This window comes from Equus przewalskii, chromosome 10 (genome assembly GCF_037783145.1).
Source record: "Equus przewalskii isolate Varuska chromosome 10, EquPr2, whole genome shotgun sequence".
NCBI lineage: Eukaryota > Metazoa > Chordata > Mammalia > Perissodactyla > Equidae > Equus > Equus przewalskii.
The window spans coordinates 15,225,352-15,250,194 of NC_091840.1; the positions used below are offsets into that span (position 1 = coordinate 15,225,352).

Consider the following 24,843-nt stretch of genomic DNA (forward strand, 5'->3'; position numbering starts at 1 on the left):
CGAGGCCAGCTAACCTGAGCTTGGCCCCAAGTCCCAGATGCAGGGGCCTGGGTAGAGGGGGGAGGATTGCAGCTGTTCTCCTAGAACTTTTTCTTTCTGAGTGTCATTTTAAATCATTGAATCACAAAATTATAAAACAATCTTTTGGGAAGGAGTATACTTCTGCCAATGATGCTGCCACTGTTGAAAACATCTTGTCACACATGTGACCTGTCAGTCAGCCCCAAAGTTAATCCTGTTACCCCATAATCCCAGGGTACAGTAATAGCCAGTATTTGTAGAGAACTGCAATTGACAGACTTCCTTGTCATACATCTTCTTTAATCCTCGGGACATCCTATTGTTATTGCTGCCCCTTTGCAGACCAGGAAGCTGACTCTAAACTGGTCAAGGAAGGAAGGGGACTAACCATACAAGGAGAAGCTTGTCCAAGGGCTTCTGTAGAACTCCTTTCATGCCCACACAGATCCTGTGAGGTAAACTTTATTTTTCCCATTTTGTAGATGGAAAACTGAAGCTCAGAAAGATCATGTAACTTGCCTGAGGTCACACAGCTGGTGGGACAGAGCTGGGGTTTGCTGCTGGTGGAAATGCATGCTCTTTCCTCCCTGCGGGTGCTTACCTCACCTGCCTGAGGCCACCTGCTCCTTGCTCCCTTCTTCCCTTTGTAACTCCAGCTCTGCCGTCCTCCTCTTCAGTGTCACCTCAGCCGCTTTGCCTGGTTTTTGAGCCAGCAGCCCACCTAAGTCCTCACCAGGGTAGGGTGTCATGGGCCGGGCAGGGGGCGGGCAGTGCCAAGTTGAAAAGTGCTTCTATCTCAGGTACCTGAAGGGTTAATAGACTTTAAAACATTTGTTGACAAAGAGCTTTACACACACACACACACACACACACACACATATATGTACATACATATACTTACATAAATGCATACATATATGTATGTATGTGTGTGTGTATGGAGAGAGAGAGAGAGAGAGATTTCCATAGAGGAAACTTAAACTATATCATTCTAGCATATCAGAGATTTGTTTACATTTTAAAATATTGTGTAGGGGGCCGGCCCTGTAGCCAAGTGGTTAAGGTCGCACGCTCCACTTCGGCAGCCCAGGGTTTTGCTGGTTCGGATCCTGGGCATGGACATGGCACCCCTCATCAAGCCACGCTGAGGCAGCATCCCACATGCCACAACTAGAAGGACCCACAACTAAAAATATACAACTATGTACCGGGGGCTTTGGGGAGAAAAAGGAAAAATAAAATCTTTAAAATATTGTGTAATCATTGTACTTACTAGTTTGTGTTTTTTCCCCCTCATTTATCATGATTTCATTTGTGTATTGCCCCATTTCTACATAGTGCACATACCTGCCATTTGTAAGGACTGTGTAATATCTCCTGTTAGCATGCATGGAATCCTTAGTTAATTATTTGTTAAACTTTTTTTTTTTTCCATGAGGAAAATTGGCCCTGAGCTAACATCTGTGCCAGTCTTCCTCTATTTTGTACGTGGGACACTGCCACAGCATGGCTTGATAAGTGGTGTGTATGTCTGCACCCAGGATCTGAATCCACAAACCCTGGGCTGCCAAAGCAGAGCAAGTGAACTTAACCACTATGCCATCAGTCCAGCCCTGAGTTGTTAAGCTTTTGTGGATTGGCAGGGAATTTACCTGATCACATTATTTCTTCAGGAAAAAAATTCTGAGTTTTTCTTAAACAATTTTTTTTTTTTTTTTTTTTTTTTATTAATGTTATGATAGATTACAACCTTGTGAGATTTCAGTTGTACATTTTTGTTAGTCATGTTGTGGGTACACCACTTCCCCCTCCGTACCCTCCCCCCACCCCCCCTTTTCCCTGGTAACCACCAATCAGATCTCCTTCTCAATATACTAATTTCCACCTATGAGTGGAGTCATATAGAGTTCGTCTTTCTCTGACTGACTTATTTCGCTTAACATAATACCCTCGAGGTCCATCCACATTGTTGTGAATGGGCCAATTTCGTCTTTTTTTATGGCTGAGTAGTATTCCATTGTGTATATATACCACATCTTCTTTATCCAATCATTAGTTTCTGGGCATGTAGGCTGGTTCCACGTCTTGGCTATTGTAAATAATGCTGCAATGAACATAGGGGTGCAACGGACTCTTGAGATATCTGATATCAGGTTCTTAGGATAGATACCCAGTAATGGGATGGCTGGGTCATAGGGTATTTCTATTTTTAACTTTTTGAGAAATCTCCATACTGTTTTCCATAGTGGCTGTACCAGTTTGCATTCCCACCAACAGTGTATGAGGGTTCCTCTTTCTCCACAACCCCTCCAACATTTGTCGTTCTTGGTTTTGGATGTTTTTGCCAATCTAACGGGGGTAAGGTGATATCTTAGTGTAGTTTTGATTTGCATTTCCCTGATGATTAGCGATGATGAACATCTTTTCATGTGTCTATTGGCCATATTCATATCTTCTTTTGAGAAATGTCTGTTCATGTCCTCTGCCCATTTTTTGATCGGGTTGTTTGTTTTTTTGTTGTTAAGCAGTGTGAGTTCTTTGTATATTATGGAGATTAACCCTTTGTCGGATAAGTGGCTTGTAAATATTTTTTCCCAATTAGTGAGCTGTTTTTTTGTTTCAATCCTGTTTTCCCTTGCCTTGAAGAAGCTCTTTAGTCTGATGAAGTCCCATTTGTTTATTCTTTCTATTGTTTCCCTCAACTGAGGAGTTACAGTGTCTGAAAAGATTCTTTTGAAACTGATGTCAAAGAGTGTACTGCCTATATTCTCTTCCAAAAGACTTATTGTCTCAGGCCTAATCTTTAGGTCTTTGATCCATTTTGAGTTTATTTTGGTGTGTGGAGAAAAAGAATGGTCAATTTTCAATCTTTTGCATGTGGCTGTCCAGTTTTCCCAGCACCATTTGTTGAAGAGACTTTCTTTTCTCCATTGTAGGCCCTCTGCTCCTTTGTCGAAGATTAGCTGTCCATAGATGTGTGGTTTTATCTCTGGGCTTTCAATTCTGTTCCATTGATCTGTGGACCTGTTTTTGTACCAGTACCATGCTGTTTTGATCACTGTAGCTTTGTAGTATGTTTTGAAATCGGGGATTGTGATTCCGCCGGCTTTGTTTTTCTTGCTCAGGATTGCTTTAGCAATTCGCGGTCTTTTGTTGCCCCATATGAATTTTAGGATTGTTTGTTCAATTTCTGTGAAGAATGTTCTTGGGATTCTGATTGGGATAGCATTGAATCTGTATATTGCTTTAGGTAGTATGGACATTTTAACTATGTTTATTCTTCCGATCCATGTGCAAGGGATGTCTTTCCATCTCTTTATGTCATCGCCTATTTCTTTCAAGAGAGTCTTGTAGTTTTCATTGTATAGATCCTTCACTTCCTTGGTTAAGTTTATCCCAAGGTATTTTATTCTTTTCGTTGCTATTGTGAATGGGATAGAGTTCTTGAGTTCTTTTTCTGTTAGTTTATTGTTAGTGTATAGAAATGCTACTGATTTATGCACGTTAATTTTATACCCTGCTACTTTGCTGTAGTTGTTGATTATTTCTAATAGTTTTTCTGTGGATTCTTTGGGGTTTTCTATGTATAAGATCATGTCGTCTGCAAACAACGAGAGTTTTACTTCTTCGTTACCTATTTGGATTCCTTTTATTTCTTTTTCCTGCCGAATTGCTCTGGCCAGCACCTCCAGAACTATGTTGAATAGGAGTGGTGAAAGTGGGCACCCTTGTCTTGTTCCTGTCCTCAGAGGGATGGCTTTCAGCTTTTGTCCATTGAGTATGATGTTGGCTGTGGGTCTATCATATATGGCCTTTATTATGTTGAGGTACTTTCCTTCTATACCCATTTTACTGAGGGTTTTTATCATAAATGGGTGTTGGATCTTGTCGAATGCTTTCTCTGCATCTATTGAGATGATCATGTGGTTTTTGGTTTTCATTTTGTTAATGTAGTGTATCACGTTGATTGACTTGCGGATGTTGAACCATCCCTGTGTCCCTGGTATAAATCCCACTTGATCATGGTGTATAATCTTTTTGATGTATTGCTGTAATCGGTTTGCCAAAATTTTGTTGAGGATTTTTGCATCTATGTTCATCAGTGATATCGGCCTGTAGTTCTCCTTCTTTGTGTTGTCCTTGTCAGGTTTGGGGATCAGAGTGATGTTGGCTTCATAGAATGTGTTAGGGAGTTCTCCATCTTTCTCAATTTTCTGGAACAGTTTGAGGAGAATAGGTATTAAGTCTTCTTTGAATGTTTGGTAGAATTCTCCAGAGAAGCCGTCTGGTCCTGGACTCTTGTTTTTGGGGAGGTTTTTGATTACCGTTTCTATTTCCTTACTTGTGATTGGTCTATTCAGATTCTCCATTTCTTCCTGATTCAGTTTGGGGAGATTGTAGGAGTCTAGGAATTTGTCCATTTCTTCCAGGTTGTTCAATTTGTTGGCATATAGTTTTTCATAGTATTCTCTTATGATCTCTTGTATTTCATTGGTATCTGTTGTGATTTCTCCTCTGTCATTCCTGATTTTATTAATTTGCGATTTCTCTCTTCTTTTCTTGGTGAGTCTGGCTAGGGGTTTGTCAATTTTGTTAATTCTTTCGAAGAACCAACTCTTTGTTTCATTGATCCTTTCTATTGTCTTTTTTGTTTCAATATCGTTTATTTCTGCTCTTATTTTTATTATTTCCCTCCTTCTACTGACTCTGGGCCTTGTTTGTTCTTCTTTTTCTAGTTCTGTTAGGTGTCGTTTGAGGTTGCTTACGTGAGCTTTTTCTTGTTTAGTGAGGTGAGCCTGTATTGCGATGAATTTCCCTCTTAGGACTGCTTTTGCTGCATCCCAAATGATTTGGTATGTCGTGTTCTCATTTTCATTTGTCTCCAGATAACATTTGATTTCTTCTTTAATTTCTTCAATGATCCATTGTTTGTTGAGAAGCGTGTTGTTTAGTCTCCACATTTTTGCACCTTTCTCTGCTTTTTTCTTGTAGTTGATTTCTAGTTTAATAGCGTTATGATCAGAAAAGATGCTTGATATTATTTCAACTCTCTTGTATTTATTGATGTTTGCTTTGGTTCCCAAAATATGGTCAATCCTTGAGAATGTTCCATGTGCACTTGAGAAGAATGTGTAACCTGCTGTTTTTGGATGAAGTGTTCTATATATATCTATTAAGTCCATCTGGTCTAATTTTTCATTTAATTCTATTATTTCCTTGTTGATTTTCTGTCTGGATGTTCTGTCCATTGGTGTTAATGGTGTGTTGAGGTCCCCTACTATTATTGTATTGTTGTTGATGTCTTCTTTTAGATCTATTAAGAGTTGCTTTACAAATTTTGGTGCTCCTGTGTTGGGTGCATATATATTTATAAGTGTTATGTCTTCTTGGTGGAGAGTCCCTTTTATCATTATATACTGTCCCTCTTTGTCTTTCTTTATCTGTTTTGCTTTGAAATCTACCTTGTCTGATATTAGTATAGCGACACCTGCTTTCTTTTGTTCATTATTAGCTTGGAGTATTGTTCTCCATCCCTTCACTCTGAGTCTGTGTTTGTCTTTGGGGCTGAGGTGTGTTTCCTGGAGGCAGCATATTGTTGGATCTTGTTCTTTGATCCATCCTGCCACTCTGTGTCTTTTGATTGGGGAGTTCAATCCGTTTACATTTAGAGTGATTATTGAGACGTGGTGGCCTACCACTACCATTTTGTGTCTTGTTTTCCGGTTTTCTTCAGTTTCCTTTGTTTCTCGTCCCATGGTTTAATCTGTTCTGATGTAGAGCTGCTACTCTCTGTTGTTGTCCTTCTACTTATCTCCTCTGCTCTTGGTTTTGTAGTCCCTTTCCTTTTTTGGATTTTTCAGGAATGAGGGTTTTCCTGAGGATTTCCTGAAGAGGAGGTTTTGTGGCAATGAACTCCCTTAATTTTTGTTTATCTGGGAAAGTTTTTATTTCTCCATCGTATTTGAAGGATATTTTCGCTGGGTAGAGAATTCTCGGCTGTAGGTTTTTGTCCTTCAGATTTTTGAATATATCATTCCACTCTCTTCTAGCCTGTAAAGTTTCTGCTGAGAAATCTGCTGATAGCCTGATGGGGGTTCCTTTGTAGGTTAGTTTCTTTTGCCTGGCTGTCCTTAATATTTTCTCCTTGTCGTTGACTTTTGCTAGCTTCACTACTATATGGCGTGGAGTTGGTCTTCTTGCATTGATAAAGTTTGGAGATCTATTGGCTTCTGTCACCTGAAGATCCATCTCCCTCACCAGATTTGGGAAGTTCTCAGCCATTATTTCTTTGAATAGGTTTTCTGCCCCTTTCTCCTTCTCTTCTCCCTCTGGTATACCTATAATCCTTACGTTGCATCTCCTAATTGTGTCTGATAATTCTCGGAGAGTTTCTTCATTTCTTTTAAGTCTTGCTTCTCTCTCCTCCTCTGCCTGCAACAATTCTATATTGCCATCTTCCAAATTGCTAATTCTTTCCTCCATATTATCGGCCCTACTGTTCAGAGCATCTAGATTTTTCTTAATCTCCTCTATTGTGTTCTTCATTTCCAGTATTTCTGTTTGGTTCTTCTTTATCGTATCAAACTCTTTTGTGACATAGCTCCTGAACTCGTTGAGTTGTCGGTCAGAATTCTCTCTTAACTCAGTGAGTATTTTAATGATGGCTGTTTTGAAGTCATCATCATTTAGGTTATATATCTCATTTTCTTTGGGATTGTTTTCTGTGTATTTGTTACTTTCTTTCTGTTCTGGAGATTTGATGTATTTTTTCATATTGCTTGATGATGTTGATTTGTGCCTCCGCATGGAGATAGAGTTTAGTTGCTCCTTTCACTTGTTTCAGCTGCTGCGGTGGGGGGAGCAGCTGTTTATACTTCACCAACCAGGAACCCTGTCCGTAGTTGCTAACTGGGCCTGGGCCCCTCTTCGTAGCCACAGTGGCCCTTTGGATTCCCTCCTCTGCTGTGGGGGCCGTCACGGGGGGCTTCAGACTGCAGGTGCCTACTGTTGTTGCCCACCTAGATGCGCTCTCTCCTTGGGGTCTGCAACGGTGTTATGGGCTTTTCCAGCGGCCAGGGGTGGGATCACTTTTATTTGTCGCTCGGTTGCTGTCGGCACCCACCAAATCTCACTTGTCCTCTATGGGTCGCAGGAGAGCTATTGGCATCTTCTACAGTCTGTGGTTAGTACACCTAGCTATGCTGCTTTTGCCCTGGGGTCTTCCAGCCTTGTGGCTGGCGGCTGGGTGCCTTCTACTGGTGCTGTGCCGAGGCTTTCCCTAAGGCTTCTGTGAGCCTGTAGGGTTTCCCCCTAGGCTACTAAGCTGGGTCTCTGGAACTCTCTCCAGCCCCAGTCCTCTCCGAGATCTCCGGCAATCCCTAGCCTCACCTGGTGGGCAACGGCAGCTGGGGGTCGCCCCGCCCTCTGGGCTTCTCTCCGGGCCTCTGCCGGGAGCTCTGAATGCTCAGCGTGGCCCCTCTGCTACCGGCAGACAGAGAGTTTTGTCTGCTGCCCGGGCGGAGCTCCGGCGCTTCTCCACCGGATCGCCGGACCCGCCTTTGAAAGTTCCCCCGCCCCGGTCCTCTCCGAGATCTCCGGCAATCCCTAGTCCCACGGGGCGGGCAACGGCAGCTGGGGGTCGCCCCGCCCTCTGGGCTTCTGTCCGGGCTTGTGCCGGGAGCCCTGAGTGCTCAGCGTGGCCCCTCTGCTACCGGCAGACAGAGAGTTTTGTCTGCTGCCTGGGGGAGCTCCGGCACTTCCCCTCCGGGTCGCCGATCCGGCCTTTGAAAATTCCCCCGCCCCGGTCCTCTCCGAGATCTCCGGCAATCCCTAGTCCCACGGGGCGGGCAACGGCAGCTGGGGGTCGCCCCGCCCTCTGGGCTTCTGTCCGGGCCTCTGCCGGGAGCTCTGAATGCTCAGCGTGGCCCCTCTGCTACCGGCAGACAGAGAGTTTTGTCTGCTGCCTGGCGGAGCTCTGGCGCTTCCCCACCGGGTCGCCGGACCCGCCTTTGAAAGATCCCCCGCCCCGGTCCTCTCCGAGATCTCCGGCAATCCCTAGTCCCACGGGGCGGGCAACGGCAGCTGGGAGACCTCCGTGCCCACCGTGTCTCTCTCTGGGACCCTCCGGGCGCCCCGAGCACCAGGCCGGGTCTCCCCGCCAATGGCGGGGAGAGACTCTCCCCGCGGGCTCAGGTGTGCAACTCCAAAGTTTCCCTCTGCGTTTAGGAGTAATTGCGGGGGGTTTAAGTAGGGTTCTGGTCACCTGTTTCCACCGTCGCTCCTCTGTTGTGTTCTCGCTCCTGCCCTAGATGTGTGTGGATCCTCTGGGGGCGTCCGTTGGAAGAAAGCCGCTTGCGGGTACTAGGCTGCCCGTCGGGGTCGGAGAGTTTTCACCTATTTCCACATCCTCCCGGAGGAAAGTCCGTCCACCTTCCGATGTATAGTCGCGTGGGTGTCTCAGACGTCCTGAGATGCTGTCTGGATATCCTTTGTCAAGCGATAAGTGTCCAAATAATTGTAGACTCGAAGGGCGAGAGACAAAGAGGACTACTCACGGCGCCATCTTGGAAGCCCGCCTCTGAATGTCTTAAACGATTTTAAGGTAGAGGTGCTTATTCATCATAGTTTCAATGGATTTTGGCTGGAAACATGCACTAGGCATTTGATGGAAAATATTTGTTTTTTCCAGATTTGAGTTTACATTTTGATCCGAATGTTTTTTTCTTTTTCTTTTTTTTCTGAGGAAGATTAGCCACGAGCTAAGATCTATTGCCAATCCTCCTCCTTTTTTGCTTGAGGATGATTAGCCCTGAGCTAACATCCATGCCAGTCTTCCTCTGTTTCGTATGTGGATCGCTGCCACAGCATGCCTGACGAGTGGTGTTAAGTCCCTGCCCAGGATCCGAGCCCGTGAACCTGGGCCGCTGAAGCAGAGCACACCGAACTCAACCACTGGGCCACAGGGCCGGCACCATGATCCAGATTTTATAAGCAATTATTATAAAACTTATAAAGGTTTTTTGGGAGTGATTTACGCATCTAACCGGGCAAAACTCTTTTAAGAAACTGAAGCAGAGAGGATTGAATTGACAAAGAAAACTCTTTAAAAATTAAGATTATCTTGAGGCTAAAAATGTAATTGCTGAATTGCAGGTGATTACAGAAAAAACTTTCCAAAATAAACAGTTCGACATTCGACGTCCGCAATAGAAGGTTGGCACCAAGGAAATAGCTGCTTCCTCCCCTTCCTGGCCGCGGGCATTGGCAAAGGATGTTGTGTGGACCTGTTGGACTCCCATTTCTGCCGTTACTAGTTATGGCTCCTTCGGCAAGTTTCTCAGCTTCTCTGTCTCAGTTTCCTCACTTGGGAAGTGAAAACACAATTTCTGCCTTGTAGGGCCATGAAGATTAAATGAGGAGTGTCTTGATGTGTCTGGGATGTGAATCTTCAATAAAAGCTTTCTTTTATTTCTTATTCTTAACTCAAAACTTTGATTGAGTTAGTGCGTACTAAATGAGCCGTTTGGGTGATGCAGAGACCCTCCCTGCTCGTTTTAGGGAACAGTTACTCTTCCTTCTCCATTTTGAAGTTTCTTGTTTGCTGCCTAGTTTTAATTAGGATACCAAAAGTTGAAGAATTTTTTGTGTGGAATAGTAGATGGAATTAAAATTCTCTTGAAAGATATATTTCAAAAAGTTGAACTTACGCAGACATTTCTGAAATGGTTTTATTACAATGTGTTACTTGCACAGTTACTTGCACAGTATTGTTAGAAGTTCATGACTTCAAGAAAATACTGTATCATCCATCAAGTTCTCTTGCTACTGGTTTTAGGTTATTTGTAAGAAACCATTAGTCTTTCATCTGGGTGGGTATGTAATAGTGTCAGTTACCGAACCAGAACTTTCACCACCTTTCTGACATCCACCCTTGGAGATGGCCAAGTGTTGGACTCTAAGATGTCTCAAACTGAACCTGCTACGTTCCACCAAGCCCGATCCTCCTCTTTTTTTTTTTTTTAAAGATTTTATTTTCTTTTTCCTTTTTCTCCCCAAAGCCCCCCGGTACATAGTTGTATATTCTTAGTTGTGGGTAATTCTAGTTGTAGCATGTGGGATGCTGCTTCAGCATGGCTTGATGAGGGGTGCCATGTCCGTGCCCAGGATCCGAACTGGGGAAACCCTGGGCCACTGAAGCTCCCTGATCCTCCTCTTATTCCCAGACTTGGTGAATGGGACCACTGACCACTGTCCATCTTGTAAGCTCAGAGACTTTTGAGCCCAAAGCCTAATAAGGCTTGTGCTTAAGAGCACTTTCTTCCTCACTCTGTATCCCGTCCGTCAACTCCCACGCATTTCATCTTCTGACTCTTTTGCAAGTCCCTCCTTGCGTCTCCACAGTTACTTCCCTTGTCTGGGCTACCATTATCTGTCAATTAAAGTGTTGTAAGAGTCTGACTGACCTTCCTGAACCCCTTCTTGCCTCTTTCCAGTCTGCTTTCACCTTGTAGCCACGATAAGCTTTTCAGAAGATACATCTGATCCCTCTGTACCTGCCTCCAGACCACATGCAATAACCTTCAGTTGTTCCTCATTGCTCTTGGGATAAAGACCAATTCCCCAGTGTGGCCTTCAAAGCCCTGCGTGACCTGATCCCTGCCCGCCTCTCCAGTCTCATGCTGTGTACACTATACCACATCCAGGGGGTTTCTTTGGACTCCTCCATTAGGCTGTGCTCCTGCCTCAGGTCCCTTGCTCATGCCACTCTCTCTTCTGGACTGCCCATGCTACCATCCCTCACCCAACTCTGACTCATCCTTGAGTTGTCAGCCCAGTTCCGACTTGCTTCAGGGACCCTTCCACGACTGACACTCAAACCCATCAGTTCTTCCTGCCAGCTATGAGCTCTTGGTGCCCTTCATGTTCTTTCATCCCTCAAGCTTCCTGAGGGCCACTCGAGTACTGTGCTGCCTTGTGAATTGTAAGGCAGGTTACAAATGACAAGTACTGAGTGCTAAATCATGACCTCTGCTCTCAGAGCTTAAATCCCGCGTGTCCAACTAGAAAAGTTTGGCTTAAATTAAAATGTTTTTGCAAACACACCTGTAACAGTGCATAAATTGTGAGCTTGAGAGAGCCTTAGATCTACAATCAGCACCAAATGCTTGTTTTATATACATGATAAATTGAGAAGAAAACAAGAGTTTGTCTTTAGGTGTCAGTTTAGTTTTGTTTTGTTTTTAAAGATTTATTTTTCGTTTTTCTCCCCAAAGCCCCCTGCTACGTAGTTGTGTACTTTTAGTTGTAGGTCTTTCTAGTTGTGAAATGTGGGACGCCGCCTCAGCACGGCTTGATGAGCAGTGCCATGTCAGCACCCAGGATCCAAACCAGCAAACCCTGGGCCGCCACAGGGGAGCGTGCGAACTTAACCACTTGGCCATGGGGCTGGCCCCCACAAGCAGGTTTTGAGGGGCCTATCACAATAGAATAAAGTATTTTATAGCCTTTCCTGCAAATTAAGGCAACTTTTTTTTTTTTTTTTTTTTAGCACTTTTCAGTGCTTTCCTGAGTTGTCTTTAGACTCAGGGTCCACCCTGAAATTGATGCTTGCCCTGGACAGACAGGGTGAAGGTCTTTGCCTTACAGTGATAGGCTTGGCTTGCAGCTGTGCTCAATAGATGTTGAATGGATGGAACTCTTTCTTGAAGCGCAGAGCACCTGTAGGAGGCTTCTGTTGACTCTGGCTGATTTGCCCATGGAAATATCTGAATGAGGCAGTGTAGTGCAGTGGTGAAGAGCATGGCCTTGGAGCACGCGTCCTAGCTCTGCTAGTTAGTAGCTCTGTTACCTTGGTAAGTTGCCTAAACCACTTTCAGTCTTTCAGCAGAATTGTTAGGCTTAAGTGAGATATTGTTGGTAAAGCACTTAGAAGCGTGGCCTGTGTAAAGTTAATTGTTGTTATTGGTTCACTATCCTTCTGATAAGTCCTCACAAATCAGCACTGTGTCTGATTTGGATCTCTATGGCCCTTGGCCCTCCTTTCCTCTGAGAAATAGTTCTTGTTGCTCTAGTGGACTGGGCCATGTACTGCTCAGTATATCAGTAGTGTTCTTTACCACAGAAACTTAAATGGCTGTCACAAAGTTTTTGAAGGAAAAAAACTGTATTTTCTCAAGAAAAGAATAATTATGATAGATTTTTATTTAAATAGGATAACTGCCAAACAGATAGGGTCTTTTGAGAACAAGAAATAATATTCCCTTGGTCTGTTTACTCCATTATATCCATGGGGAGAGAGTAGTGTGGTTAATTATAGCAAGATTTTTATGTCACTGCCCAAACTTTACAGTTTATGAAGTGCCAGCTCATTTGTTCTTTCTGTCAACAATCTGAGGGGTGGGTTTCACCATCATGACCCTCATTTGACAATCAGAAAATCCAGAGCCAACGAGGCTGCTCCTGAGCTGGAGCTCTCCCCGGTTAACCTCAGCTGTCACAGGCAGCACACTTTAGATATTAAGTTATTTGAGTGGGATTTTATGGGATCCTGATCACACACGATGGCCAGAAAGTTCTGCTCCTGTTTTGGCATTTTACTTTGGCAGAGAGTACTCTCTGAGGACCCACATAAGCTGGAAAAAAAAATCCCAGCAACAAACTCAGCACTACTCATTTGGAAAGGGCAGGACACTGCTTTTAGGCAGTTATTGGACCTGTGAACAGGAAAACATCAAGATCACAACTTTACAGCATTTGCTTCTTTGAAACGTCAAGTGGAGCCCTGTATGGCCATCAGGTTTATGTGTCTCCAGAATGAGAATAGACAGTTTTGTTCCATGCTGTGAGCTCATATTCCTGGTGATGAAATGCTGCGTGTGCTTATTTTCCTTGATCTGCCAAGAAACAGCTTTTCCTCTTGTTGCTTTGTGCATCCGGGTTTCTTGTTTATTGCATTAGCCTTTCATTTCTGTCTCTGTCCTGCTTTGGGCCTTGAGACAGCAATGAAACAGACCTTCAGGAATGGGCAGCTGTGGAGGTCCTGGTTGGGGTCAGCTCTCTACCCCGGAGTCTGGGTTGGAACGGCTAGGACCAGCTCCAGGAGATAAAGGGCACACAGTGCAGGCAAGCATATCAAAGATCAGGAGCAGAACCCAGCTCAATTGTGTCCTGTGCCTGTGGAAGCAGCGGCTTACTTCTGATTCCTCATATAAAATATCTGAAGTAGTTGATTACTTTGATGGAAATAGGGCTTTTTTTCTTGTCAGTAAAGAGTGGTAGCCTCTTACAAAGCAATTGCCTCTAAGGTGGTGCCTTCTAACCTAAGTGTAGACTGGATTAACTAGTTACTGGTGCCCAGGACTAGCTGGTCCTGTATCTCCAACTGAGTTCCTGATGATTTCATCACCTTTTCCTGTGTGTGTTTTTAAGTAAGTGTAATGTGTTCCTAATATTCCAAGTTGATTTAGACTTGTAAGTCTTAATTCCATGGTGGGTATAGGGGCAGGGGCAGTGTGTGCACACACATAAGATGTGATTACTGGGGAATTTTTTCAAATTATGTATCTTCCAATCTCATATCCTCAATTATGATAAGCCCTGAGATGGGAAGGGTGGCTGGGTCATCTGTGTGAAGGCTTTCCTAGGATTTTCTGGTATACTTCCCCTCTGCCCAATCCCAAGATGCATCTGCTGTTTAAGAACTAGGTAAGAAGGTGATTAGGACTGGCTGATCAGTTGTCCCACTGTAGTCTGCTGGGTGGAGCCGACCTAGGCTGGTGGTTCCAACCTGGCATCTGCAAAGGAACCATGGGAGCCACGGGGCCATTTTCAGCATTTCAAAAGACAGTAGAAACTACCCAGGATAAGGACACAAAGCTACCCAGACCATCAAATTTCCTTGCTTTTGTTTGGAATTGCAAGTCTGTATGATTTCGTGCTGATTCCAAGTTCTCCTTGGCTGTGGATGACATAATAGGAATTTCCAAGACAGGATTGCTCCAACTCTAGACATTGTTACTACAGCTGGTATCAGATCTCACTCCTCAATCTGAACGTGCTCACTACTTTTAGAATGAGGCTGACCCTGAATGTGAGTGCCCTTGACTATCAAAATTAAGCACCTGATTGCTTACTTAGCTATGCTTATCATCACACCTCTGGCAGTGATTTGATTGTATAATGTTACTAAAAACCCTTTCCAAATGTGCATTGTTGGCTAAAGTTTGGATCAGCATTGAAAAGGAAAAATGGTAAACAGAATTAATCAATTACTGTTAAGCATCATTTGTTAGAATCTTGTAAAACATGTGGCCAGCATGGGGAAGGGACAGAAAAAAAGGTTGTTGGTTAAACTACAGATCTCATTCAGTGCCCTCATTTTATTTTATTTTATTTTATTTTTTTAAAGATTGGCACCTGAGCTAACAACTGTTGCCAATCTTTTTTTGTTTTTTTTCCCCTGCTTTTTCTCCCCAAATCCCCCCAGTATACAGTTGTATATTTTTTAATTGTGGGTCCCTCTAGCTGTGGCATGCGGGACGCATGGCCTAATGAGTGGTGCCATGTTCGTGCCCAGGATCCGAACCAGCCAAATCCCGGGCCACCAAAGCGGAGCGCGTGAACTTAACCACTTGGCCATGGGCCCGGCCCCCCAGTGCTCTCATTTTAAAAATCATCCTTTTAACTAGCTTTGCACTAAAAGCAAACAAAGATAACTCACAGTAAAGCACCAGCTATTATTACTTAGTGTCTGTAGCCTAGGAATCCTGTTGATCGTATGTTTTTATGATTCTTTTTATGTAGTTGTGTTTGATGCATGCATGTCATCCCAAGTTCTGCTCTTTGATTTTTTATTACAACGTATATACTGTTCCGTATTTCTACTTTGCTCGTGCGTTTGTCATTTTTAATGGTCACAGCTGCCTGAATTATACCTGAAGTCGGACAGTCAGGACAATCTAGTTCAGGTTATTAGAGAATTCTGTTTGATCCTTGATAACATGGCTGATGGGGTCAACTTTGGCCAAGTCGGCATGGATAAAAAAGATGTGCTGTTGCCTACTGCAGATGCTGATAATAATAGCTGACATATGCTAACTGTTATTTCTTAATTTTCCCAGCAGCCCCTGTGAGGTAGGCACTGTTATCTCCATTTTATTTATATATGAGGAAAAAGAGGCTTTTTGTAGTAACTTCTCCAGGGTCACATGCTGGTAGGCAGTGGAAGTGGGATCTGAAGCTCCTTGGGCTGGATTGGAAATTAGAGTTGGACTCCAAGAACTCTGGTTGGGGCAGATGAATGAGAAGTGTCCAGGTCTACCCCCTGGGCTTTCTGTTCTCTAGAACTATCTTTTTCTGGAGTGTGGACAGGGGCCTTAATTCTAGAGTCCTGGTATTATCTGAACTCAGAATGTGTTTTTCTTTTGAATTATGTTATAAATAGTAGTTCTGTGTACTTGGAAAGGTACATTTGTACCATAGTTAAGTTATATTGTGGATTGCATTAAGTTTTGTGGGCCTAAGAACCTATTTACCATTTGTTTTCCTTCAGGATAAATGGCTTTTGAATTTAAAACAATTGATCTATTAATGAACTTTTGGAACTTAACCTACTCTTGGTTGAGAATTCACTTTCTGTGATTACTTGTATCGTATAAATGTTGTAGGAGGTCAGCTGAGAGGCTGGAGTTGTCTAGGAGGAAGGCTTGGCGTTCACTTAAAGCATCTCTGCCTTCATGGAGATTGCTAGGACTTGACAAGGCAGAGGAGTGAGGCGAAGGCATTTCCCATGTGGGGAGCTGCGTGAATGAAAATGTGAAGGAGGATGGTTTCACATGAGCCAGTGGCTTATCAGACCCAACCAGAATGTTGGGAACACATTGGAGAGTAACTGAAAATAGGTTGAGTAGATAGAGGGGCTGGGTTATATTGGGCCCTAAAAGCCAAGAAGATTAGATGAGATACAAGAATGTGATGGGTTTTTGAGCATAAGAGTGACACGATGAGAGTATTATTCAAAGGAGGCTAGTCAGGAGGCAGAATGCCATATGGGCTGGAGGCTGGGGGTAAGGGATGAAATCAGAAAGAAATGCTAAGGTGTCAGGTGATGAAAGAAGAACTCGGTCAACAGGACTTGGGGGAATTAAAGAGGTTTGGAGGATAAAGAAGAGGAGAACATCAGAGATGACCCTTTGGGATTTGGCCTTCGTGGCTGGAAGAGCAGTGGTCCCTTGATGGTTGAGGGGGAGTTAGTGCAGGGTTGGGTTGGGCTGGGTAGGAATGCAGATGACAGATGGGTCCATTGGGTTTAGAATTAGGCCTCTTTGGACCTGGATAGGGTCTGTGCATGGGTGGAGAGTAGAGAGGAATGGATAGAAGAATTTCTAGCCAAGGGATGAGAATAGTGATCAGTGTATATAGTTGGGTATGGGAGATAAGATGGCAACTCCTACCATCTTCCAAGTGAGTTAGGGGCGAGGCCATCTGCTTAGAGAGAGACAAAGTTGGAGGCCTGGATGAGAGACAAAGCCTAGAATGCACCACTGGGGGACCTGACTAGGAAATCAGTGAGCTAATTCAGAAATTTCCTGGAAACAGCAACAACATGGACCAGGTCAGCATGCTGCAGCCACCTCCTGGCTGGGGTCTGCAGCAACTCCTGCTCAAACTGTCTCCCCTTCTTCCCCTCCTAGCTGGGATGGAAATCCTTTGCAGTGGGAATGATTCCGGCCAGGGGTGGGGATGTCTTGCAGATAGTAGATAACAGTGCTAATGATTTAGAGAGGGTGGTACAAATGGTGGTTTGGTCTGAAAATACAGATAGTGGTTTGGTCTTGAAAGCTAGGCCAGCCCTTCTCTTACCTTGCTCTCCTCTCCATTTTTAAAAAAAGCCAGGCAGAGTAGGATCATTTTTTTGTGACAGGGCATGGAGTTGTGTCCGTATAGGGATTGGTGGTCCCTGGTGGGCTCTGCAGGGTACTGTAGAAGTGAGGGTGGTGAGAATGTGGAAGAGGTGTAGTTTGAATCCATGAGAGGGTGAAGCTAAGAGGTTGTTCTTGGAGTGATGTTTGTGTGGAGTATGAATGAATGAAGCGTTGGGGTAGAGAGCCCGATGGGAGTACTGTTGTTATCACAGCTGGAGCAGAGGCAGCCTGGACACGAGTTACCTTTTGTACAATTTGGCAATGGGTGGGGGAGGGATGAGGGGTGCTTGAGGAGGATTGACGCGTGTTCCCTGTTGCCGCAACACACACAAGTGCTGATTATCTGCGTCTCATTCTTAGTGGACTTGGCAAACTCTCCACCTATGACCAGAAAAAGTAAGGGATGTTTCTACAGCTGGGTTAAGCAAGACAAGTTCAGAAGGTCTAGAAGTATGTGTTAATGGGAGATGAATTATTTCAATATTATTAGAAAAATATTTTGACTTAATTGCCTTAGGCACATTAGTCAGTTCAAGTGTATTCTGGTTTCCTTTGCTTGACTTGAGCAGTTGCCAAGAATTTTTCTGGTGCAACATGAAAACGTAGGACTCTGAGTAGGTTCTGTTCCATGGAAGTTGAATCATAGAATCATAGATATAGAATGTACAGCTTTCTGGAAAATTCCTTGAAGACAATGGGGGAGGGTCCCCTCAGTTAACAGTGAAAACCCAAGGCTCAGGGAGGTGAAGTGGGTGAGTTCCATCACTGTCATTTGAGAGTCTTGGTCCTCCTCAGAGCTTCTGCCCCTGCTGCCGCATGGCTTCAGCTGGTATGTATTTCAGTGACTGATTCTACTACTAGCTGAACAGTTGTCAAAATCTCACATTTGACTGGAACTTTTGGGCTGGGTCACCTCACTGGGCTGCCCTCAGCTCGAGTCCTTCCCTGTCACAATCCACAGTGGTGGTGGAGTTTATGGAGGAATGTTACCTCCTGGGGTTTATAGGCAGGTGGTTCTTCTCACAGGGAACCCTGCTGTGTCCAATTGGCCAGCCATGACCATGCCCCTGCCAGGAACACAGTGTCTCCTGACCTTCTTGCAGGTCTTGCCATTTATTATGACTGGAAAATACAGAGAAATGATTGTTCGCATTAGTCAGTTTTTCTAAAGAGTTTGATCCTTGTACAGAGAACAGAGACCAATATGTGCATTATATACACTATTGTCTGAAACAGTTTCAGAGACTAATGGTTTTATGCTGATGGAAAGGGAAAAGCTGCCTCAGGAACTATAAAACCCGGAAACTATAAAGTAAAAGACTGATTCAACATTTCGAAATATAAAATTTTGTAGATTTAAGAAATTAAAAGACAGGTCGGAGATGGGGGGAAATATTTGCAAACACATATAGTAGAGAAAGTGTTGACCACCCATTATTCAAAAATGAATAAGAAAAACCCTTGGGCAAGAAATATGATGACCAGTTAAGAAGAGAAACAGATAAGGAAAAACTTGAAATGATTATCAAAGCATTGAGTTGCCTTTTCTGCATCCATCAGATGGGCAAAAATGTTAAATAATGTTCAGTCTTGACAAGAGTTCAAGGTGGACACTTTTATACACTGTTGGTAGGAATAAATTGGTAAATTGGACAAATTGGTAAGTTTCAAAATTTTAAATATGTGCCTCTAGCAATTTCACTTCTAAGAATGTGCCTGTGGATGGAGTTGACCTTGTGCACAAGATTTATATAGAAGGCTTTTCAAGGTAGCATTGTATCTAATAGTGAAAACTGGATAAAACTCAAATTTCTATCAATAAAGGAATGGTTAAGTGGATGACGGTATACCTGTACTATGTAGAAAAGGTGTGTGTGTGTGTGTGTGTGTGTGTATGTATGTATGTATGTATGTATATGCCTGTTGATTTATAAGTATGGGCATAGGAAGAGGTCCAAGAAATAGTAAGTGAAAAACAAGCTGCAGTGCAATATGTATAGTATGATCTCTTTTAAGACTGAAAACAAAAACCGCTTGGTGTGTTTGTGTATATTTATAAACGCATACAAAAGGACTGGAGGGATACATTCTAGGTTGATTTGGGGTGGGGGGAACAGGACAAAACATCGCTTTTCCTCTACAGATGTCTCTTGAAGTTTTTTACAGTGAGTTTGAAATTTGTTTTTTAATTGAAGTGAAAATTTATATATGCTATTCAACCTTGTAATTTCACTTCTAGAAATATTTCCTAAGGAAATAATTGGAGGTAGTCAAAGGTTATATACAGCATCATAATGTATTGCAGCATTGTTTGTAACAGCAAAAAATTTGAAGTAGTATCCTGTGTTGAAATGGTTACATTATGGAATATTAATTTTATATAGATATTTAAAAGCATGTGTAAAAGAATCTTTATTGACTTGAGGAAATGCTTACAAGAACAATTGACATTTAGGGAATGCTTGCTCTCTACTAGGGACCATGCTCAGTGCCTTTTACATAAATTGTTGTGTGTAATCTTCTGAACATTCTTTTTTTTTTCTTTTTCTTTTTTTGAGGAAGATTAGCCCTGAGCTAACATCTGCTGCCAATCCTCCTCTTTTTGCTGAGGAAGACTGGCCCTGAGCTAACATCCGTGCCCATATTCCTCTACTTTATACATGGGACGCCTACCACAGCATGGCTTTTGCCAAGTGGTGCCATGTCCGCACCTGGGATCTGAACCGGCAAACCCTGGGCTGTGGAGAAGTGGAACATGCAAACTTAACCGCTGGCCACTGGGCCGGCCCCTTCTGAACATTTTTCTGCAATTCCCATTTTACAAATGGAGAAACAGAGGCGTGGTTAGAGTAAATAATTTACTGCTCAGACCCGGTCACACTGCTACCAGGTTGGTGGAACTGAAGCCAAAGGCCTCACTCATAACTCACATGCTAGATTACTTCACTGTGTAATCTTGAGTATAAAAGCAGATTACATACATACATACATATGTATATAGTGTATGACTTATTTTATAAAAATGAATCTTTCTGCTTTGATTTCTTGTGGGTAAGGTGTGGGTGATGGCCTCGTACAATTTTATATTCTGAAGATAACGATTTTATTTTAAAGATTGACATGCATTTACATGTAATTTTTTTCCAGATCACAAGAGTATTTGGAAATACCTAAAAGCAGAAAATAAAAATTATTGATAAGCCTGTTATATGCTGGAAACTAGCATTAATGCCCCCCATTTTTTGTCTGGTGTGTGTATAGGTGTGACATTATCAAGTTGCTTAATAGTTACTGCAAAATTGCTTTCAGAAAAGTTTTTACTAATTATGTTCCAACCATTAGAGTGAGAGAATTTTTCTCACTATACCCTTACCAGCATCATACATTATATTTTAATCATGGAATTTGATGGTAGAAATTGTTGAGTTGACTTATTTTCCAATTTTTTGTTGTTTTTGGTAAGTGGAGCTTGTTGGTTTGTTTATGGGCCATTTGACCTTTTGGGTGAATTGCCTCTTCATGTACTTGGGAAGTGTCTGTTGAGGATGTCTTTCTACATTTGATCGTTAAGGCCCTGAAGAAAGACTAAACGGGAAGTTTTACTCTTCACTCAGTCTTTACTCAGAAGGCATTTTTCTTACAAGGGTGAACTGGTGGTCTCTGGTTAAAAGCTGATTTCTTAACCACTTGGCATTTATTTGACTTTAAAAAAGGAATGGTTGGGGCTGACCCTGTAGCTGAGTGGTTAAAGTTCCGTGTGCTCCACTTCAGCTGTCCGGGTTTGCAGGTTCAGATCCTGGCTATGGACCTAGTCCACTCATCAGCCATGCTGTGGAGGAATTCCACATACAAAGTAGAGGAAGATTGGTGTAGATGTTAGCTCGGGGCGAATCTTCCTCTCTCTGTCTCTCTCTCTCTCTCTCACACACACACACACACACAGAGGAATGTTTGATGAAAGGTACGTGGGGCCCTCTCTGGACTACTTTTGCAACATCCTGAGAGTCTATAGTTATTTCAAAATAAAGTTTAAAAAATTCAAGGAGTGGTGAGACTTTGGCTCTCTCATGTTACTGCCTGTAACTGGGCTTGATAATTCTGACTAGTAGAGTCAATTGGGAGGAGCAGGAGGGGAATAATATATGATGACAGACCCAAAGCCAAACAATGGTTAGGAACACTGCTTTTGTTGTTGTTGTTGTTGTTTTGAGGAAGATTAGCCCTGAGCTAACTGCTGCCAATCCTCCTCTTTTTGCTGAGGAAGACTGGCCCTGAGCTAACACCCGTGCCCATCTTTCTCCACTTTATATGTGGGATGCCTACCACAGCATGGCGTGCCAAGCAGTGCCAGTTTGCACCCGGGATTCAAACCAGCAAACCCCAGGCCACTGAAGCAGAACGTGTGCACTTAACCGCTGCGCCTCAGGGCCGGCCCCTGCAATGTGCTGTTTTGTAACCGTGGTCACTACCCTATTCTCATCTTCCAGATTTTCAGCTCAGTCTACTGGGTTCCAGGCATTCACTCACTTGAACAAGATGTTTGCATCCAGTTTTCAAACTTCTCAAGAACCTATAGTGGTTCTGTTTCCTAAGATTTAAATATAAATCCAAACACTTAGCCTTTAAAGTTTTAGAGCAATTGATTCCCAGCTCTAAACTCAAATATTAGTCTTCTTCCTGCACCCCCCAGTGCAGCCCCTCAGCTGTAGCTAACCTAATTGTTTAGCGATCCTCTTGATCTGACTTGACAGACTTGTTCCCATCTCAGTGCCTTTCCCTGCACGGATGTTTCAAATCTGCAATATTCTTTTCTCCGCATCTCTTCCTCCTAAGTCACATACATGACTTTTCTGCTAAAAAAAAAAAAAATTTATTGCCAGGCTTCTTTACTTGATTAGCCTGTCCTGAGTTTTCATTACGGTAGAATTTTTTTTTTGCTTTCATTTATTAGGTGTCATTATACCACGTCCATCTGTTGTCTCCTTGAGTTCTCCCGGTGGATGACACCGATGTAATTTTTTATGTACCTCCACAGGCCTTGTGTGATTGCACTGGAGGCATGACCTGGTTTTGAATGAGTTACTGTGAACTGAATTTGAATTTCATTATCAGGATCATCTAACAATCTATAAAGCAAAATTCTAATTGTGTTAATGCTTTTGAATACCTTTTTCCTCCAGGTATGTGGCACTCTTTCCCAGGTGGGCCTGCATCATGGCAGGTAAAAGGTCTGGGCAGTGGCTGAAGCGGGTGGACGTGTTGTTTACCAGTGGTAGGAACCCTATGTCGTGTTGTTTGTGGTGCAGGACTCGGCTGGGTTGAAGACTTTGAGTGTGGGTCTGGGAACCTAGTAACTAGTGGGAAAGGGGTTCTGAGTTTCTAACAATCAAGCTCTAAGTGCCTTGGGAGGATTGCCTTTGCTGACAGAGTACTTTCTTTTCTTTTTTGAAGTCCAACTAAGGCTAGAGCTAGTTCATTAACTATAATGTCAATATTGATTTTTGTTTGTGAGTTGGAGTATTAACAGATTAGAATGGCTGCTGGCAAGTCTTAGCTGCTCCACTGAGTTTAAATGAATCAAGGGATAGCTATAAAGATGTACTTGAGGTTTTTAGGCTAAATCAGACCTTCCTACTCTGGTTGGTTTTGACCAGATTCACTGTTTCCTCTGCAGCATCAAGGCAGAAAAATGGAATCTTAAGGCCTCTTCCCTACTTTTTATAAAATCAGATTCTATTTAAAAATACATAGATCAGAGGTGTTAAGACATCCTCTGCAATACTGTGCAGCTTTCCTCTTTTCCTCTGCCAAGAGAAGTTTTTGAATTAAAACTGTTGACTGATGCAGCCCATGCTGGCAGATGGTTGGTACTCATACATCATATATCCAAGTGTAACCTTGTTCAGAGGCAGCAAATGTCTAACAGGATGAATTTTACAAAGACAAATAATTTTAATAATGATCTGGAAGGATTAGGGATGCTCCTGAGAAATGAGACATTCCAAACCGGCTTGCTTGTTAACATGCTATAGTACTGTGCTCTATCTGGAGACTAGTTCAATTTTCAGTCAAAATTGCTTTATTCCCTCCTTGCTTCCTTCTCTTTTTTCTTCCTCCAGCACTTCTTCTAATCTAGTATATAAATTAAAAATTAATAATAGTAATAATAGCCACATTACTATTGTCTGTTTTAATGTGGGAGACCCAAGTAGATGAATTGGTGATAAGTGAGCTGCCTGGAAGGAACAATTTTCTCTTTTTATGCCTCTGTAGAACCCCAAGATTGAATTGTTTCAAATACAGCAGGTAGGAAGGGCAGTTATTATTGGAAAATTAGCCAAAAAGACCCCACCAGATTCAGAAAGGTTATTATCTCTGAGTTAATAAATGCCAACATTGAGTCTTAAAATAGCTCTTAATTTTTCATTGTACAGTCTGATTTATTGTTGATTGGTTTTTCATGGCCTAATAAATGATCATAACCTTTTTGAGTGACTAGAAATAAAATAAATTTCATGGATGTTTCGTATTCTAATTCTGACTCCACTGAAGTTGGTAGCCTCATGGAGTTCATGATAGGAGGGCGACTGGCTACTGGCTTCCTCTTTGAGGCCTTTGGTTTTTGTGAGTTCAGGTTAGGTGGGAGCCATTGATTTGTTCCTTGTTTTTAGACTGGATAGAATGGAATCCTGCATAGATGCTGCGGGGAGAAACACTTATTGGAGGCGTTCTCAATCTTAGAGCAATGAACATCTTTACAAGACATAGAAACCTTAATGGAGAATTATAGTCAGCAAAGATCCATCCGCAGAGCAGTTTGAGATATCCTGCTTCCCCAAAACGTGTGACTAACGCTGAGGTACAGAGAGCATTTGGCTCTAAAAAGCTTTGTTTTCTCCCCTAGGAGTATGGGAACCTAAGTACATTTGCCTTTATTATCTTAGAATGTAACCACAAGGTAGTGTAAACACTAAAGAACAATGTGAGCTTTTTGAATAGTTGTTTTAGTTGGCATGATAAGTAGTTCTAGGTATTATACTACTTTCATTGTAAAGTTTTGAATGGTGAAATTTTAAAAACATTTTTTATTTATAATTATGGTAAAATATACATAATATGAAATTTACCCTCTTAACCATTTTCAAGTGTATAATTCAGTAGTGTTAAGTCTACTCACATTGTTATGCAACCAATCTCCAGAACTTTTTCATCATAAAAATCTGAAACTCTGTATTCATTAAAAAACAACTTCCCGTTTTCTTATCCTCCCAGCCCCTGGTAACCACCGTTCTGCTTTTTGTTTATGTGAATTCGGCTACTTTAGATACCTCATATAAATGGATACAGTATTTGTCTTTTTTTGTGACTGGCTTGTTTCACTTAGCATAATATCCTCAAAGTTATTAAATCGCAGTGAGGGCTAGTTTGCTTCTGGCTCACCTCTTGCCAAGTAGAGGTAGCCCTCTGAGGTCCCAGCTCCTTGTAGAAGGGTCTCCAGTTCGTGTTCCACCTCTGCCAGCCCTGGGCTTCAGTTTCTGTTCGGGAGATCATTAAAATGAAAGTTCCAATTTGCCAGAATCATCCAGTGTTTTGAGGACAAGAGTGGCTTCTTGAGGGCTCATCTCTCTAGGTTCCCATTTTCCTTAGTTTTGGCCTGGTTATTCCTTATTCAGTTGTTGAAGCTTCAGTGCTTTTCGGATTTTTTTTTTAAGATTTTATTTTTCCCTTTTCTTCCCGAATCCTCACAGTATGTAGTTGGATATTTTAGTTCTGGGTCCTTCTAGTTGTGGCATGTGGGATGCCACCTCAGCATGGCCTGATGAGCAGTGCCATGTCTGCGCCCAGGATCTGAAACTATGAAACCCTGGGCCGCTGCAGCGGAGCGCATGAACTTAATCAC

At 42.7% G+C, this 24,843-nt stretch overlaps 1 protein-coding gene across 16 annotated transcripts in view; it reads left to right on the forward strand.

Moving 5' to 3' along the window:
• Window positions 1-24,843, forward strand: part of TEX2 (testis expressed 2) — a 111,211-nt gene that overhangs the window by 20,019 nt on the left and 66,349 nt on the right. For 3 of the 16 annotated variants that reach the window (XR_011523299.1, XM_070561621.1, XM_070561617.1), the window contains exon 1: window positions 17,631-17,772. The exons of 12 other annotated variants lie outside the window; for them this stretch is intronic. The gene's annotated coding sequence lies outside the window, so the exon portion shown is untranslated. Of the gene's footprint in view, window positions 1-17,623; window positions 17,773-24,843 lie in introns of those variants that run through there. One more of the 16 variants, XM_070561610.1, reaches the window with a different exon arrangement.